General features: G+C 39.2%; 1 long non-coding RNA gene across 1 annotated transcript; it reads right to left on the minus strand.

Annotated features, from left to right (window-relative positions):
• Positions 1-16974: 16974 nt before the first annotated feature.
• Positions 16975-18663, minus strand: LOC129447179 (uncharacterized). Its single transcript, XR_012368382.1, has 2 exons — positions 17973-18663; positions 16975-17187 (listed from the first exon to the last, which is right to left on the minus strand). It is a non-coding gene; the product is annotated as an uncharacterized lncRNA (long non-coding RNA).
• Between the last annotated feature and the right edge of the window lie 246 nt (positions 18664-18909).

Below are 18909 nucleotides of genomic sequence, written 5' to 3' on the forward strand. Positions count from 1 at the left end.
AGTCGGACTCGGCATGAGCCAAGGAATCAAAAGAGTGAAGTCTTATGTCATAGTGGCAATTTAATCAAATGACATAAAGATTTAAAAAAATATATTTTCATATCCTGACCACTAGGTGGCACCGTCCTAAAGATTTATAGGTGCGCTCAGAACATGTCACTGATGAACCATGCCAAATTTCGTAGCGATACGCCATTCTGTTTGTGAAATACTGAACTTAATGAGAAAATTCAAAATGGCCGACACCCAAAATGGCCGACCAAAAACCGTTTGGTATCGTTTGACTCGGCATGCCTCAAGGAATCTAACAAGACCACCTTCATGATTTTAGACTCAAGTTTGAAGTAGTTATAAGCGAAAATAGGCATTTTTCGAATCTCGTGACCACTAGGTGGCGCTGTGACGAAACGTTGCAGGCACCCTCAGGTCATGACTGTAATGACATATACCAAGTTTCTTGTCGATACAATAAAGTTTTGCGAAGATACGGCCTCACGTCCGTTTTGGCGTGCTCGCCGCCATATATGTTGTCACTGTATACGAGAACGAATTGGTCTATCAAAAAGCTTTTGATAACTTTTTGTCTGGGGTGTCTCTAGATGCTACATACCAAAGGACATGCAAATCGGACAAACGGTCTAGGAGGAGTTTGAAAAAGTAGGTTTTACGGAAAATTCAAAATGGCGGAAAGATGTGCATGACACAAATGACAACAATGTATGCAATTGAATCATCATGAGCAAAGGATTCAGAGGAAACAAGAATTTAGTTTCTAGGACTCACGGGTCAGAAGTTATGAGCATGAACATAAGTGGATTTTTGGACTGTTGGTGGCGCTAGAGGGTTTGAGTCAGACACACCAATGTTGCTATAGTAGCTTCTGAGACTGTCCTCTACATGTGTGCCAAATTTCATAACTTTCCTACGTACGGTTCTATGGGCTGCCATTGACTTTTGGGTGGAAGAACGAGGAAGATAAATAATAATAAGAAAACTAACAGAAACAATAGGTGTCTACGCCACTTCGTGGCTTGACCCCTAATAAGAAAACTAACAATAACAATAGGGTTCTACGCCCCTTCGGGGCTTGACCCCTAATAATAATAATAAGAAAACTGACCACTGGGCTTGACCCCTAAATATAGCTGCAAGCTATATTTAAGACTCCAAATTTGCTGTGGAGACTTTTTGGACAGTCCTCTATCAGTGTGCCAAATTTCATAACTTTCCTACGTATGGTTCTATAGGCTGCCATAGACCGCAATGGCGGAAGAAGAAGAAGAATCGGAAGAAGAATAATAAGAAAACTAATGGATACAATAGGGGTCTTTGCCCATTCTGGGCTTGACCCCTAAAAAGAAAACTAACAGATACAATAGGGGTCTTCGCCCATTCTGGGCTTGACCCCTAAAAAGAAAACTAACAGATACAATAGGGGTCTTCGCCCATTCTGGGCTTGACCCCTAAAAACACTACAACAAATTAAAAAAACACTACAACAAAATAAAAAACCATAACAAAATAAAAAACACAACAGCAAGTTAAAAAAACACTACAACAAATTAAAAAACACTACAACAAAATAACAAAACAACTACAAAATAAAAAACACTACAACAAATTAAAAAAACACTACAACAAAATAAAAAACCATAACAAAATAAAAAACACAACAGCAAGTTAAAAAAACACTACAACAAATTAAAAAACCCTACAACAAAATAAAAAACAACTACAAAATAAAAAACACTACAACAAATTAAAAACACAACTACAAATTAAAAAACACAACAACAAATTAAAAACACAACTACAAATAAAAAACACAACTACATTAACCTACCGGAAGAGGTAGGTACCAGTGGGCAACATGAGACATCGCTGATTGGACGACACTGCAGAACCGGAAGTTATTCTTCCTGTAGTGCGTGGTTTGGAGAGGAGGAAGGACAGCAAATTGTTTTGCCCAAACTGGAAAAGAACTGGTTGAGCCTTCCCCGAACTTTTGCAGCAGCTGTGGCAAAAGGCTTAAAGAAATAGCTACCATCGGAGACACCCAACAACCTTCGAGTTAGTTAATAAGAATAGTGTAATGCTTACGTTGCTTGTGGATGTAACGTTAGCTTACTACTATCGTTAGCGGTTTCCAGACCGTACCCTTAGCCGGCCCCAGCAGTCCACTATTGAAACAATGATATAGTAGTACATTTACAGTTTTTCTGAATTGCTAAAACACTAAACCCCAATCTCTGAACCAAATTCATAATGGCCTAAACACATCTGTCAAATCATGCACTCTTTTTGCAAAATTCTAAACACAAACTTCTCACTAAAACACACATTTCACACGGCAATGCACTTGTTTTATAAATGCTAAACACAGGCAGGCAAAAGTTGAACACAACTACAACACAGTTATCATCGAGTAAACACAAAAACTCAAAATTCTACACACTTTTATCTAATGGTATTTTTTACCAATTGTGTGAATTGGAAACAGTCTGAGAGGCAGATGAAGAGTATGAGGAAGAAAAGGACACCAGAGATGATGTAATTGGTAAAATTTGCAGTTGGATTGCTGACTTTTTACAAAATACAAGTGCTGTTTACAGTAATATTGAAAACTTACTATTACTTGCAGTACTTACAGTAAAGTTTTCACTATATTCACTGAACTAAACTTGTGATTACAGTAATAGAGATTTTTAACAGTATTTGTCAAGTGTGTTGTTATGTACAATAAACATGTATTTTTCTGTAAGCAAATGTCCTGGATGTTGTGTTTTCCATTTTTTAAGGTAGTGTCTAATGGATGCTTGTAGTGTTTTATATTATAGACTTATGTGTGTATGATTTGAAAGCTTAGTTTGATTTTGAGTACAAGTGAAATGGTTTTGAAGCAATTGTTTGATTTTGCTAGAAGAGTCAGGGGTTCTGTGAATTTTGTTTAAAATTGGGATTTGTGTTTAAGGTTTTGAGAAAATGAGTGATGGTTTCAAAAAATGTGTTTTAGCAAATCAGAAAAACTGTATTACGTTTGGTCAAAATGGCACGCCTCACCTTAGGAAGTGGAGAGTAGTTGTGTCGTCTGTACAGTCCAGCTTCTTTTAAATGTGTCTTCAATGTCCGCATACTCGTAGAAATTTCATGATTAGTCCTACGCATATCCAATATCACCTCGTATGTATGTCCTGAATCAAAATACTCTTGAATAGCAGCTGCTACATTTGGGTCATCTGTAACATTCATGTTTTAAAAAATGCGCTACATGAAGAATAACTTCCGGTTCAAAAGCCGAACTGCAGTGTCGTCCAATCAGCAATGTCTCATGTTGCCCACTGGTACCTACCTCTTCCGGTAGGTTAATGTAGTTGTGTTTTTTTATTTGTAGTTGTGTTTTTAATTTGTTGTAGTGTTTTTTAATTTGTAGTTGTGTTTTTTTAATTTGCTGTAGTGGTTTTTAATTTGCTGTAGTGTTTTTTTAATTTGTTGTTGTTTTTTAATTTGTTGCAGTGTTTTTTAATTTGTTGTAGTGTTTTTTAATTTGCTGTAGTGTTTTTTAATTTGCTGTAGTGTTTTTTTTTTTATTTGTTGTAGTGTTTTATAATTTGTTGTGGTGTTTTTTAATTTGTTGTAGTGTTTTTTAATTTGTTGTTGTTTCTTAATTTGTTGTTGTTGTTTAGTAATTTGTTGTTGTGGTTTGCACTTCTGGGGCCCGTTTCAGAAAGGTGGTTAAGTGAAAACTCTGAGTTTGTTAACCCTGAAATAAGGGAAACTCTGAGTTTTCCGTTTCAAAAAGGGAGGTAGGTTAAACCTGAGACAGTGGGGTAAGTCAAGCCTGTTTCAGAAGGAGAGGTAACTTATACTCAGAGTCTGTTTCCGGAGTAACATACTCTCTGAACCTAACCTGGTCGGGAGCAGGTTTTATCCTGAAAACTCTGAGTTTCTTGTGGTCTCCTCCCCATTTTTAAAGGAGTAGCGGTGTTTAATCTTGTTAGTTGCTTTAGTACATTCATTCATTGTGCACATTTTTATCATGTACACTGTAAAAAAAATGTAGCTGTCTTTAAGTTATAATTAAATTGCCAGTGCAAACCATTTTAACTTACTACTTTATATTTTTATATATTACACTAAACTTTCAACTAAAAAAAATTAAAACAGTAAATTGTAATGACTTGTAAAGCTAATATGATATACTTAGGTGCATAGATCGTCTTAGTGACTAAAATGTCAAGTACTTTTATAGAGAATCCTGTAGATGATGATGTTGCATTCATTTGTAGAAAGTTAAATTTATGTCCCGAGAGGATTTTGAGACCCCGATTGTTTTTTGTCATATCCGCTTACATTTATGTGAGCGCAATTACTATTTTTTGCAGTCATTTTAGATATATAAATATCATTATATGACTAATATCAGTCTTTGTGGTGCTCTTACATTTATACAGTTGCCTTGACATTTCTTACGAATCCACTCGTCATTATCGCTGGTGTAGTGGATAGTGCTGTGTGTTTTAGTTGGGCCAGACGTACCATCGGCGATCGGAGTTCGAATCCCGGCTGGGCGAATTTTTGTTTTATTCATGACAAACATTTGTAAAGTTCGTAGCCTTATATGACAAAGTATTATGCTTAATTTTATTTTAGCTGAACTGCTGTCATCTTTTTGTCCATGGGATTGCATGTGCATGTAAATGAATATAATAACGTACAGTCCTCAGTTTATTTACTTCTGATATTTTAACTGTGATGAAAAATTAAATGTACGCATTTACTAGAGTAGCAATTTACAAAAACAACTATTTTCTTTAAAATATATGCTCGTAGTTGCTGTACACTTGCAGTAACACTTTCAGTTTTAGTAGTAAAAATGATTAAGACCTCTTTGTCACGTGCTGTTGCCATGGTAAATCGTAATATCTGAGCTCCATTGATGATGGCTTTTCATTGTGGCTGTGCACGCGCTTAACTCAGAGTCAACCTACTCAGAGTCGATTGAACTAACTCAGATCAGCTTTTCTGTAACCGAAAACTCAGAGTTTACTATCTCAGAGTAAATCAACTCAGAGTTCAAGTTTAAACTCAGAGTTGGTTGAACCTCCTTATTGAAACGGGCCCCAGGGCCATCATAATTAACTCCACTGTATACAATGCCAAGTGATCTGATGTTCTATTACTGACAGCTACTTGTAAATTTGAAACAGTAAATGCATATGCTGTTCTTAGGGTCCTTGGATCCATCACTGCAACATAATTCTGGTATAATGTTTGAATCCAATCTTCTCTCACTGGAAAATTCCCCAAATGGTGGAAAAGCCATGGCAGGGTTACGGTTAATGGGACTGTAGGAATATATGCATCTTGATTTATATCCTTTTCTTTTGCTATATCCACTGAGGTCCATGCAAAACACTTATTCTTGGCTCTCTCTCACTTTCCCAACACGGTTGAGTTACCTTAGTGATTGGGTTCCTAGGCTCCATATAGCCTCTTAAATTTGCCCAACAATTCATCATAAATTGTTGTCGTTGAAGACACTGGCATTTCTCTCACCTCCACATGTAGAGCATCAATAAGAGGCGACTTGACCGCTCCACAACACAATCTCAGTGCTTGGGCCCGTATTACTTATAACTTTTGTAACGATGTTTTAGCTGCTGATCCATAAACAAAGCACCCATAATCTAATACTGATCTGATCAATGCTATATATGTTTTTCATTGCACCTTGGCTCACTTAGATTCATGTGTTGGAAACCCAAGGGCATTAAATAAGGGAGAAAATCAAGAAGTGAACAGGTGACAAGGAGACGAGGGGGTGGGGTCAGAAGACGAGACAGAATAAACAAAGCCAGTGCTTTCACACAAAACATGGGCCTGTTATGACTAATAATAAAACAAGGACAAGAGGGCAGAATCATTACATGTGTTTTTTTAACCATAAACCATGTGAACACTGTATTCCAAATACACAAAATAACGTTGTTTTTAGCAACAAAATAAGTGCTCTTTAACTAAAGGAAACATTAATTACGATAGTTAACACCAGAGGTGGGTAGTAACGAATTACATTTACTTCGTTACATTGACTTGAGTACATTTTTTGGGTAACTAGTACTTTTAGAATAAATTTAAGGATGGGAACTTTTTACTCTTACTCAAGTACATTTCTAGTGAAAAAACTGTACTTTTACTTCGCTACATTCGGCAGAGTTACTGCGCTACTGTCAAATGGTAATAATTAATGAATATATTTTTTAAAAAAGTTTATAGGGCGTGTTCGAAAGTTTCGCGAAACAGGCTGCGTCACCCTTTAGCGCGCGACCACGCGGTCATTAGCGTGCGCGACCGCACGTAGATGATAGGAGAAGCAGATGAGGGCGCGTGTGCATTCTGCGAGATATATAGGAGGCAGATCATGCGTGGCTTCAAGTTCGGTCTATGTTTTCACTCCAAGAGGTGAAAAAGAATAGTTTCATAATGCGATGCATGCTTTGTTCAATAAACGAGCTGACATCTCAGCGTACAGGAATTCAAGATCCAACCTGAAGTAAGTGTCACAGTATTGTCTATTTGAACACTATTAATGGTCATTTCACACACTGTCCGAGTTTTTTGCCATATGCACTCTTGTGCAAGCGATGACAAAACCTAGTGTAAGTTAAACCATACAAACAAGCACGTTCACATCTGCAAATTTCCATATCATTTTCCCACAACTAAACAAACTGAACAGCATAATGTAATGACGTCTTGCATTTATACACCAATCCGGACACCTCATTAATGTGTAGAAAATACATTCAAATAAAAACGGGATTGTATTTTATTTAAATCCTTCCTAAAGAATGAATAAATAAAAATAAAATAATTAAGTTTGTTTTTAAAGAAACATGTATTATATATTATTATAAATGTAGAGTTGATTTGCACAAACAGATAAGTTCCATATGAAATTCTAAAATGATCATTTCTATAAGGCTCCTGTTTATGTTCAGTAATTGCACTTTAATGGCAATGAAAATAACCTATTCATATAAAAACATGATAACAAACAGACACACACGTTCTTTTTTGTTTACTGTTTGCATGTTTAAAGGAAGATGCTGACAAGTTTATGTTGTGAACATGAAAATAAATACAGAGTTAACAGTCAGAAAAACATCTGTGTGTTTGAGATTTTTTCTCAAATGACACGTTGGGCCCCATTTTAACGATCTAAGGTTGTTTTCACATATGTTGGTGCGCACCGTGGTGCGGCCTCGGAGCGCACCAAAATACATTGTATCATTTTTCAGTTAGTGCGGTCCATGTTCACATATATATATTTGTTACTTTACTCGAATTGCCGCACCGTACACCATGTGACAACAGTCAGCGCTGTCATTGGTCTCTGACAGCTCTTACCATCTCATGACCACCCCCACGTTTCCACGACAACCAGCCTGACAGGGAGAGCGCAGCTATCAAGATGTGGAGATAAACGATGCACGTCTTTGTGAAGTTTCTTTGCTTTAACGCGAAATTGCGTAGCTGTTCTATTAAAGCCTTTCTCACGGAGCCGTTTGCTAAAAAGCCTGTAATGTCACTATTTGTGTGTGGAGGACAGCTATGCATTTATAAAATCATCAGCTCAAACATAAAGGAGCCAGCGAATCTCTATGCAACGGACCAGGATTGGCTTGTTTGTTGTTAACCCACAATATAACACCCGGCTCACGTCACAACGGAAGCCCAGTGGCTCAAACATGTGGAGAACTTCCTGTATTTGGTTCGGCCCGAGGTCCGGCAGTGTTCACACCACAGGTGGGTCGCCCCAGAGTTCGGCAACAGCCGCTCCGAGACCACCTGTTTAGAGCGGTCTCGGAGCGGCCGTTTAGTGCGCACCCGAGTGCGGCTGTTGTGTTCACACTGACCCAAACGCACCGTACTCGGAGCGACACGTCATTTGGGCCGACCTAAACAGTGTATATGTGAAAACACCCTAAAACGCAAGTGCGAAGCACAAAGCGCAAGTGACTTTGTGGGCGGATCTTGGGCGCTGTTGCTATTTTCCCTGCGGGAGAAATGACTCTTGCACGAGGCGCAAATCAATAAGGGGTTCGTCTGAAGTAGGTTCATTATTCATAGGGGTGGTTTGGGCGTAACGTCAAATAAACCAATCAGAACGCTATCCAACATTCCCTTTAAACGCAAGGGCGCAAGTTCCATGGTGGGTTGCTATTATAATGACGGATTTACCAGGCGCACGCCAGGAGCAGTTCACAGCCGAGGAGACCCACGTTCTTGTAAGAGCAGTCAAAGACAGAGAAGTTGTTTTGTATGGGGATAGGAGAAACCTGCCCAAATCAGCATCGGTTAAACAGGCGTGAGAGGAAATATAGCCACAATTTTCTCATCAGCTGGCATCCCTATCGTTGCGCCAAGGGTTACAATGATGTCAGGAGACGGGGAATCCCAAGCTTGCCAGCATAAATCGGGCACGCCGTGTAACGGGAGGTGGATCTGCCTCTACACATGACCTGACGCCAGCAGAGGACATCGCTGCGTCCACCCTCACCGCTGAAAGGGTTTGGGGGCTTTGAAATCGGACCCAAGAAACGCAAACAAGGTCCAACCACAAAGTACACTTGCAAATCAAGTTCATGCACATTAAGCTTCTTATGAAAACATTTAAATTATTATTTACATAAAATAAACGTAATACAGCCACACAACAAACTTATGAAAATATTTTAATCGTTATTTGCATGAGAATTTTTTAACGCAGCCACACAATAAATAAAAACGATCACCACAATGCTCACCACTATGATTTCCCTTATGTGTTAATATTTTTTAATGTAACAATTTATGATTTGCAAAAATAGCTGTTGCATCTGTGTAGATTACATAAGCAAAGTGTGTGCGCGTTGTGCACGCTATACATTATGGTCAAGCATGCGCCCTTAAAATAGGATGATGAACCACGCGCAACACGCCACTGACTTTAGACTAGTTTTTTTTGGTCAGTGGCGCAATTGTTTTTTGAAACTGCAAAATAGCATCAGGGATGGTTTGCGCCGGAACACGCCTCCTTTTTTGCGCTGAACCGCCCAGGGAGCGCAAGTTCATTCCCTAGTTTGCCGACGTGCGTCTGTGGAGGGAAAAACCCGCTGTACGCCGGTGCAAAATACGAATGATACATGCGTCACTGACAAAGTCAATTGCGCTGGGTGCAAGATAGGGCCCGTTATGTGATGTTAATGTATCCATTGCAGGACTGAGATAGGCTGCTTTACTTGTATATAAGCAGAACAATGAGACTTTTAGGGAGAAGTTTGTGAAAACCCTCCAAGTAGTCTGAAATTCAGTGCTTTTGCGCTACTTCTCTATCAGATCGGAAGTAACAAGTAACTAACTACTTGAGTAGTTTTTTCATTTAATACTTTTTTACTCTTACTCAAGTAAATAATTAGATTGATACTTCTACTTTTACTTGAGTACATTTTTGCATAAGTACTTGTACTTTTACTTGAGTACAGATTTTGTGTACTCTACCCACCTCTGGTTAACACGTTTTTAACACCCATCTGGGTGTGGATTTATATATACACTAGCATTGTTTATTTAACACTGGGGTGTATTCCAGAAAGCAGGGTTAATTTACCATCAGATTAACCCTGAACTCTTGGGGGCGGTTTTCAGGACAGGGATTAGACTAGTCCTAGACTAAAATAAATGTAAGAGCTGTCCAAACTGAAAACAACTTGCACTGACATATCTTAAAATACATCAGTGCCATTTGTTTTGCCTCAAAATGCACACAAGTAATGTTTTAGTTAGGCATGTTTGTTAAAACTAGTTATATTTTCTAAGGCCTAATTCTGGATTAAGCTAATCCCTGTCCGGGAAACCACCCCTTGGTTGATTAACCCAAAACTTGCTTACTCTGGGTAGGTCAGTTCCAAAACACAGTTTAAGAGTTAGTTCAATCAACCCACTAACAGTAACCCAGAGTTAACGCGCGCTCACGGTAACAGCATAAAGGCATTGTCAGTGGATCACAGATTTTACGAGTCACCATGGAAACGTCAGAGAACTTAAACGTTTTTAAAGGGACCATGGCATGAAAGTCTGACTTTTTCCATGTTTAAGTGCTATGATTGGGTCCCCAATGCTTCTATCAACCTAGAAAATGTGAAAAAGATCAACCCAGTAACTTAGTTATGGTAAACCATTCTCTGCAAGCATGTGAAAAAATAGGTAGTTGAAATTTGGCTCTACTTATGATGTCATAAGGAGCTCTTATTATAATAATACCGCTCCCTTCCCTGCTGAAAAAAACAGCACAGACCAGCATGAGAATTAGCATACCAGCATACCAGCACAAAACACAACATATGCTGGTATGACCAGCATGGGATGCTGGTGCTAATGCTGGTTTAGCTGGTGCTAATGCTGGTTTGATGCTGGTTTAGCTGGTGCTAATGCTGGTGGTGATGCTGGTTTGATGCTGGTTTAGCTGGTGTTCACTAGCAAACCAGCACCAAAAAACAACATATGCTGGTCTTGCTGGTATGGTGTTTTTTTCAGCAGGGTTAATGTGCACTCTCCAACCACAGCACTTGCATTTAGTGCAGAGAGAGAGAGAGAGAAAAGAAGGACTTGACAGCACAATTGAGTTTCAATTACACTGGCTGTGGCTGAAACGTAGGGATGCAACATGGACTGCCAAATGATCGCTTGGTACCACCATCGTGCGACACACACCCGGGTCTGATCAACCCGTGGTGGGCCAACCCCGGCAGAGGGTGTCTTGTGATAAGTGGCCGAAACACCCAATGAGGCCGGGCACACAACTGAAGATGTGTCGCACTGGTGGCACCATGAGTTCTGTGAAAATTCCACTCCACCCAAGATGACATCTTCAATTTTTGTGCTGAAAGTAAGGGATTTTAACAACCAGTCCTAGTAAGAATCACAACAAACCACCATCATTGTGATCAGTGTTTGCACTTTATTTGTTTTGGCTGTATGTGTACAGGGCACATCAGTAAAGATTTTTATGCAAAATATGTAGTCTTAAGCACCCTAGTATACTTCACATCTATCCAAGTGAAAAGGTGACCAATTCAAGACAAGTTGGTAGACAAACAGATGCTGTAATGGGCAGTGCTTTGGAGTTTGAGTCCAGTGGATTTATTGGGGCTGGTGAAAATCAATGCAAATTGTCAATAGTTCCTGTGCAAGTAAAATCTTAAAAGGGAAATAAGACTACGATTACTTATGCTTTTTTTTGGATCAAGGAAGCACAGCATTTTTTTTGGTGGGGTCAGGAGAAAGTCACAACTACCAACATTGTTTCCGGTTTTGTTTCCAGTTTGAATGAAAGGGACTTCATAGAGTTGCCAGATACACAAAATACTATGCCTGTGCATAATGTAAACATCTCAAGACAAAAGGATCTTCTAGGATGGCCACATTAGAAGCATGTGAATCTACCTGAAATTGACTCTGATATAGAGCTGCTGATAGGAGTAAATGTCCCAAAGGTCATGGAACCAATTCAAGTGATCAGCAGTGAGGACAATGGACCATATGCAATTAAAACTAGGTTGGGATGGACAGTAAATGGTCCACTAATAGGAGATAGTGATGGCCAATCAATCTTTACATACCCTGAAGTTACAGTTAACATGATTTCAGTTTCAGACTTAGGAGAGCTTTGGCAGAAACAATTTGATGTTGATTTTCCTGAAAGTAACACAAGTGAACAGGTTGGATTCTCAAGAGAAGATCATAAGTTTATTGAAATGGCTACCAATTCATTAAAGCTTGTTGATGGTCATTACTCTATTGGCTTACCCTTGAGAAATAAAGATGTTCATATGCCAGACAACAGGGTAAATGCTGAACAGCGCGCTCTGAATCTAATAAAAAGGCTGAAAAGGTATGCTTCATTTCATTCTGAGAATTCTGTTGTCATGAAAGATCTCATTTCAAACGGTTATGCTGAGAGAGTGCCAGCTGAGACTTGGATGGTAAAGTATGGTATATACCCCATCACGGTGTTTACCACCCTCGGAAAGGAAAACTCCGAGTTGTATTTGATTGTGGCGCTACATTTCACGGGATGTCTTTGAATACCCAACTATTACAGGGACCAGAAGTTTGTTGATTGGAATAATAACCAGATTTAGGAAGGAACAAGTTGTGATCATGGCAGATATTGAAGCTATGTTCCTTCAGGTCAGGGTGCCTAATGATGATGCAGATCTGCTGAGATTTCTTTGGTGGCCCGATGGTGACCTTACTCAAAACATGGTGGAGTATCGTATGGTTGTGCATCTCTTTGGAGCTACTTCATCACCTAGATGTGCAAATTTTGCTCTCAGACGTTGTGCACAAGATAACAAAGACTTCAGCCAGGAAGTTACTGATGCAATCTTGCATAGTTTTTATGTGGATGACTGTTTACTGTCAGTAAATTCAGAGCATAAAGCCATTTTTCTGTATCGTGACCTTGTTGTTATATGTGCAAAGGGAGGTTTTACATTGACAAAATGTAACAACCAAGACATTCTGGCAAAATTCCAGAAGAGTTCAAAGCAAAAAAAATTTGGACCACGACTTACTTCCAGTGGAGAGAGCACTTGGAGTTCAATGGTGCATACAATTTGATGCCTTCAAGTTTAAGATTGTGTTGCAGCAAAGACCTTTGACCAAAAGAGGGATCCAATCAACTACGAGTTCTGTTTATGATCCCTTAGGAATTCTGTCTCCTGTGATTTTATATGCAACAAAGGTCTTGCAAGACTTGTGCAAGAAGAAGGAAGAAACTGGGCTGAGATGATATAATTCCTGCTTTAAGTGCTCAGGAGTGGAGTAGTTGGTTAAATGGATTACATGATTTGGATTGATAGATGCTTCAAACCTGTGGGTTTCGGAGAGGTGAGCACCACACAGTTACATAATTTTTCTGACACTAGTGTAAGGTACCACCCACAAGCCCAACGACAGATACAAGTGGAGTGGGCGAAGGGGTCTCGTGTTCGTTCCTTCCTCAGCGCTTCTAGAAGAATAATTCCATATCATGATTAAATTAATTTCTTTGATCTCTGTGTTTAACTTATAATCTGACTCCAATTTATAAAATATCAATATTATTCTGATGCTGATCATAATTAGGGTTTCGAGCACGAAGTGCTGAAAACCTATTGTATTTGTCTGTTTTATTATTATTATTATTATTATTATTAGGGTTTCGAGCACGAAGTGCTGAAAACCTATTGTATTTGTCTGTTTTATTATTATTAGGGGTTCAAGCCCGAAGGGCTGAAACCCTATTGTATTTGTATGGATTTTTATTAGGGGTTCAAGCCCGAAGGGCTGAAACCCTATTGTATTTGTATGGATTTTTATTAGGGTTTCGAGCACGAAGTGCTGAAAACCTATTGTATTTGTCTGTTTTATTATTATTATTATTATTATTATTATTATTATTATTATTATTATTATTATTTTTCCGCCATAAAACGCGTCGCCCAGCACAATCCGTAAGTCGTAGAAACTTGCCACTTGGTCAACTGGTTGTATATCAGCTCGCTACTCAGATACAGTGAATCAGCCAAATCGGCCCATAGGTGGCGCTATAGCAATGCCCAACGCGTTGGGGCTCATAACTCCCAAACCGGACATCAGACACTCAAGTATTTGGTACCATTGTAATCCCTGGCTCCAAACTTAAAAAATGTATATCTCCGATTTCATTTCCGGTATGCAAATTTTTCGCTAATTTGCATAATATGCATTTCTAGCCAAAATGAACTAGTCCTAGGTTTTTCGCCCGATCGGAATCGTTCCAACGCAGGAGAAATCTGTGGAGTGAGTAGTTAAATAATTATCGAACAGAATTTGAAATTTCGCTTCAGGGTGACTAAGGGCCGCCAAAACTCCATACAGGAAGTAGCCTATCGTCAGTAAAATGGCTATAACTTGTGAACGGTTTGAGATATCTTAACGAGGTTTGGTACACATGTGTACCAGCTCATTCTGGGGTCACAGTAAAAAAGATGCGGATTTTGGCCACTAGGTGGCGCTATACCAGGCTTGAGCTCGGGAATGGCTATTACTACATAATCGTTAGCCCGATACACTTAATATTTGGTATGGTGTGTCTTTGTGCAATGTACCATGAGGGTCTGGAAGGACATTGGCGAATCTCCAAAAACATGGCTGTCATCGGCCAATGAAGGTTGAGGACTGATTTGACAGGGTTAAGGAAGGTCGATCGGAACGAAACCCACTGTGCTTCTTTGTGTACTGCTCCTGAAGGTCTGTAAGAATTACGGTGTCATTTGGCCACTAGGGGGCGTAATACTATATTTCGGTGCGTGTATCACGTGACGTTTGACATACACACACAAACATGACATCATATGATAGATCTGCCCATGGTGAACAACTTTTTCCTCTTGAAGCTTTGCTGTCAATCAAACGGTTCGTGAGTTATTGGTGATAACCTTCAAAACCTACTTTTGCGAACTAGTCCTAGGTTTTTCGCCCGATCGGAATCGTTCCAATGCAGGAGAAATCTGTGGAGTGAGTAGGTAAATAATTATCGAACAGAATTTGAAATTCCGCTTCAGGGTCACTAAGGGGCGCCAAAACTCCATACAGGAAGTAGCCTATCGTCACTGAAATGGCTATAACTTGTGAACGGTTTGAGATATCTTAATGAGGTTTGGTACACATATGTACCAGCTCACTCCGGGATCACAGTAAAAAAGATGCGGATTTTGGCCACTAGGTGGCGCTGTAACAGGCTTGAGATCGGGAATGGCTATTACTACACAACCATTAGCCCGATACACTTAATATTTTGTATTGTATATCTTTGTGCAATGTACCATGAGGGTGTAGAAGGACATTGGCGTATCTTCAAAAACATGGCCGTCGTCGGCCAATGAAGGTTGAGGTCTGATTTGACAGGGTTAACAAAGGTCGATCGGAACGAAACGCACTGTGCTTCTTCGTGTACTGCTCCTGAAGGCCTGTAAGAATTTTGGTGTCATTTGGCCACTAGGGGGCGTAATACCGTATTTCGGTGCCTGTATCACGTGACGTTTGACGTACACAAACAAACATGACATCATATGATAGATCGGCTCATGACGAAAAAGTTTGCCTCTGGAAGCGTTGCTGTCAATCAAACGGTTTGTGAGTTATTGGCGATAACGTTCAAACCTACTTTTGCGAACTAGTCCTTGGTTTTTTGCCCGATCTGAACCTAACCAAGGCTGATTGATTCTGTGGAGTGTGACTATAAATAATTATCAAAAAAAAATTGAAATTTACATTCAATCACGCAAGGAGTGGCCAAAAACCAAACTGGGCGGAGCTTAAAACATTAAAACGGCCATAACTCGAGAGTCGTTTGAGATATCATCACGGGGCTTGAATCATATTTGTAGGCCATCGGTCTAAGGCCATGATATGAAAAGCTCGCCGATCGGACACTAGATGGCGCTATAACGGGGAAAATGGCACTAAATACTGTGATTATGCAATGGTTACAACTTTCACGCCTATAATTTTATCTGTGGTCAAGAGATTTTCATGGGAGTTGTTTTTTTTTATCATCCTGAATTGTTTCCAAGTCCTACGATACCAAACATACCAGGTTTTGCCTTACGGTTAGTTCTGTACTGCAAAAACTGTGCTTACAAAACATGCGTGAATAACTCCGCGAGGGTTATTCCGATCGACTCGAAAACACCATAGGAAGAAATTTACTTTACCTTCTGAACAAAAAACTCTATTGGCGTTATGTTAAAATTTCCATCAGAAATGGCCGAAAATTGCAAAAAACGAAAAATTACATTCATTTTTTGTGTTTTCTACACATAAATGGTTATAACTCCGCTATGAAATGATTTTTTTTTTACCAGATTTGTTATGCTGATGTCTGAGCAGAGTCTGAGGCAATACAAAAAAAATTGTTTGCCTACACCACTAGTTGGCCTCATAATTGAACAAAACCTTTGACATTGAGTAAGCCTAATGGTCATACAATTGTTTCTTCACTAAACTAAAGTGAATAGCCGTGATACTAGCTACATGTAACACAGTCATGACCCGAGGTTGCATGCACGAGTTTGACATAGCGCCACCTAGTGGTTATTTGTTATTTTCATTTAAAAATACTGCAACCTTACATCTAAAATCATGAGTCATCATAGATTGTGCCTTTCATGGCTTTGAGTATAATCATTGGTGGATTGCAGTTCACTCCCTAGCAACCAATGAGAATACCCTAGCAACCATTTAGCAAGAGCTGTATCTCAGTATCAGAACATCTTAGAGACATGGGGTTCGGCTATGACGACAACTATGAACAAGTGTGTCTGGTAGCTTACTTTTCATCATTTATTTTGTACAATGCAGCAAATCTACTCAGGCATGCCCTTAACCCTCTGGGGTCCGACCATTTTGGGACACTGTCAGAGGTTCTGACATGCTCTTACATTTGGTCTTTTTTCAGTTGCTTTAAAACATAATAATGGCAAGTGTCTCATACCACTGTGTTCAGCACAAACTGGGCTAAAATATTATATGAGCTACATGTATGTACATGTTTGTATTTTTGAGAGAAAAAGGTTTATGCGTGTTTTTTTAAAAAGCTAAAATTTTAAGTCACTGATATAAGTCCACAAAACTCATACTAAACATGTTTTAACAAGACTTTCCTAAACAGAATCTAGTAGTCTAGAGTTTTTTCTTTAAAATGATGTGAAAATCATCCTGCCTACTCATTCACATAAACAAGTATATTGATTTAGAAATTGTAAGACACTTTTTGTTTAGAGGGGCCGTATGCGAGAAGGATTGATTGACAGCTAGCAAACAAAGGCTCGCATAATGAGCTGCATAATGAGCTGCATAATGAGGGAGGAGGGAACTACAGTAAAGAATGTGAGGACAAATGAACATGTTTGTTTGAGGTTTATTAAGAAGTTAACAATATAATCAAAATAGAAATGAAGGTCAGTAGGACCCTATTCAAAAACTTAACTTGTATAAGAAACTGATAAACAACAGAGCTGTAAACTTCATGTGGCTCATGTTACCATACAACTTTATGTCCAAAGAGTGTGAATATGTTTTTCCACTTCATAGTTTACTGATGAGAGGGATGCAGACCTGTAAGAGAGTTATGAACAGCTGTTAGCATAAATTGTCCACAGAAATACCCTTACATACATAACTGATGGGTAAATGATAGCACTTGTAACGGTGGTCGCCTAAACTCAATATACTGTATAAAAAAAAACTTGGCCTAGGCGGGTTTCGAACCCGGGTCTACCACATGGCGGCCTAACGCACTACCGCTGCGCCACCATTTGATCACATGATTTGTGTCTTTCACACACCTAGGTAGACTGGCCAAGGTAAATTTATAATTTAAAAAAAAAGGCGAGTCTCCGTGTAAACAACGCGGAGCTCATAATAAAACGGTGTCGCGTGTAAAACGCAATGTATGGAATGCGTTGCATGTAAACAATATCATATTACAGCAGACCCCCCCAGTGCAGCATTACTCAAAGTTGCCATGAAGGATACGAAAGTGTCTACTGTGTACAGCATGTAACAATGAAATCCGCCATTACGTGATCACGCGTACTCGTTTGTAAATAAGCATGTAAACATGGAATCTTACAGCACACACTTAAAAGACACAGCAGTGCAGCATTACACAAAGTTGCCATGAAGGATACGAAAGTGAATAACTGTGTCTAACACTGTACAGCAAACAATGAAATCCGCCATTAACGTTACGTGATCACGCGTAAGTTACTCGTTTGTAAACAATGCGAACGTTTTTCAATCCGAGGCGTGCAGTCTGTTGAGGTTGCTTATGTAGGCTGAACTGCACAAGCCATAACATATTACATGATAGCAAATATAAATGAAGACAAATTACTTACAGTTTCTTCAGGAATATATCCGCCTCCATTGCGTCTTCCATTGTTCTTCTTCTTAGGTAACGTTAAAGATAAACGCTTCTCTTCCTCAATGTCCAGACATAAATGAAGATATTCCTCACGTGTGTGTATAAAGTTTATAATCCAAACATGCGCTAAAGTCTTTAAATCTTATCAAACATTACGCTTTGCTCTGCTGGTTTGAACAGCTCGTCTCTTCATTACCATGTCAACAGCGTGTGGGCGTGACCGCATTAGAGATAATGAGCTCAGCTAGGAAAAACGGTACTCTCTTTACTTCAATGCAGATTATATAAACAGGAAATATTTGTTTTTGATAATAATTAGCTTGTTTGAAAGTAGACATTTCAGGCTTTCTTTGGATATGTGTATTATGTTTGTGTGACGAGTATTCGCGGAGTTTCAACTAATTTTTGTAACGTGATTTGAGAGACAGCTGGCGGAGACAGAAATGTCTGAATGAGCACCCTGTTTATTTTCTTTATTTGACAAAAACACAAAGATCTGTTGTTATTGTGAATGTACACTAATTTAAGAGGACCCTTCAGAGTTTCAAATGATGTCAAACACGTAAGTGTTTGATTATTAATGATGGAGTATTTTAAGTTGATTCTGCTATGATAAGGAGAAAACACGTCAAAACGCGTCCCCGCGTTTTTGGACCCCTGGGGGTTAAAGGTCATAAGATCCCAAATCGCTTGAACCCAAGCGAATGACTTCACATTAAGCACGTGACATGTTTGTCCTATAGGTGCACGTGTGTTTAAGCATACATAGTCTGTATGAACTGTTTCTGACCATCTCTTTCGTTTTTGTGGATGCTGGATCAGCCTGGTCGACGACGTCTGACATCTTTGATGTGCTGTCCACTGTAATTCTTTGCGGTCTGCTGCGCTGCTGTTTGTGTCGTATATGACCG

Source organism: Misgurnus anguillicaudatus, unplaced genomic scaffold (genome assembly GCF_027580225.2).
Source record: "Misgurnus anguillicaudatus unplaced genomic scaffold, ASM2758022v2 HiC_scaffold_29, whole genome shotgun sequence".
Lineage (NCBI taxonomy): Eukaryota > Metazoa > Chordata > Actinopteri > Cypriniformes > Cobitidae > Misgurnus > Misgurnus anguillicaudatus.